We start from the raw sequence: 1,377 nt of genomic DNA, 5'->3' as shown, positions 1-1,377 counted from the left end.
ACCGTCACATTATAACGCCCCCACGGCTGAAAGGGCGAGCATGTTTGGTGTGACGGGGATTCGAACCCGCGACCCTCAGATTGCGAGTCGAGTGCCTTAACCACCTGGCCATGCCGGGCCTAGAGAGAGAGAGCTAACATTAAAAGCTTTCTAAAATATCATAAAACGTTTTTAAATGCACAATGAATACAAAATATTTCTTTTGGAAAGAGATTTGATGTTATGTACAAAGCTACACTATGGGCTATCTGTGCTCTGTCGCCCCCAGTGGCACAGCGGTATGTCTACGGACTTACAACGCTAGAAACCGGGTTTCGATACCCGTGGTGGGCAGAGCACAGATAGCCCTTGTGTAGCTTTGTGCATAATTAAAAACAAATAAACAAACAAACGAATCTGTGCTCTGCCCACCAGGTTTCTAGCGTTGTAAGTCCGCAGACATTCCGCTGTGTATGTCACTGGAGGTTTGGAAAGAGGTACGTTAAATGAATTATAATTATTTTTTCGTTCAGCAGAAATTAATTATTAATCTTATACTTATAATTTTATTCAAAGACGTTGAATAAAATTGGATAGTTAACGACTATTAATTTTTTCATTAATTATCTATACTGTTTAAATATTTTATCTAAATTTTAAACTTTTTATGAAGTCCTTATTTGTGTGTCTATGTTTCAATGAGAAGTTCTTTAATAGAAATGTAAATTATAGTGTAGAATAACTTATAAACACAATTTATGTTGGCTCTTTACTTTGGCTTACTTTCTAACATCTCTCATAGGTTTCGATTACAGATACGCTTTGCAGAACATGCTAAGTACTTATAAACACAATTTATGTTGGCTCTTTACTTTGGCTTACTTTCTAACATCTCTCATAGGTTTCGATTACAGATACGCTTTGCAGAACATGCTAAGTACGTTTGGCGTATACTAAAGGTAAGTTATTTTTAAATTTTGTTTCAAACTAAAACTTTCTTATCTTTTGTATTCTATTATGCAAGTCTAATTCTGGATGTTAGACTGATACATCGCGTCTAAGAATTGTACTTTCATTGTCATCAAACGTTTCTTTGCAATCTTTTCGGAGTTCGTTATCTAATTCTTTAAGCAATCTAAAACACGATAAGGTAAATTAACAGTTGTACATGAACATAGGTTCGTTTTGATTACAATTAAACTCTCGAAAACTTATTCGTAGAGTTTGGGCATGAGTAAATAATTTGTTTGATACAGTTTTACCTCTGCCCCTATTATTGGCTTTTTCTCCCTCCTAGAGCTGAAAATTTACCTTAACATTTATAACAAATTTTCTCGTGTTCAGCTTTGTTTGCCCCCAGTGTCACAGCGGTATGTCTGCGGACTTACAACGCTAGAA

At 35.7% G+C, this 1,377-nt stretch overlaps 1 protein-coding gene across 7 annotated transcripts in view; it reads right to left on the bottom strand.

The window, feature by feature from the left end:
- LOC106462738 (collagen alpha chain CG42342-like) overlaps positions 1-1,377 on the bottom strand; it is a 220,189-nt gene that overhangs the window by 208,366 nt on the left and 10,446 nt on the right. The gene's annotated exons all lie outside the window — the stretch shown is intronic.

This window comes from Limulus polyphemus, unplaced genomic scaffold, assembly GCF_000517525.1.
Source record: "Limulus polyphemus unplaced genomic scaffold, Limulus_polyphemus-2.1.2 Scaffold1235, whole genome shotgun sequence".
Classification (NCBI taxonomy): Eukaryota; Metazoa; Arthropoda; class Merostomata; order Xiphosura; family Limulidae; genus Limulus; species Limulus polyphemus.
The sequence above is the reverse complement of the archived record's forward strand: the minus strand, read 5'-3'. Positions and strand labels throughout refer to the sequence as shown.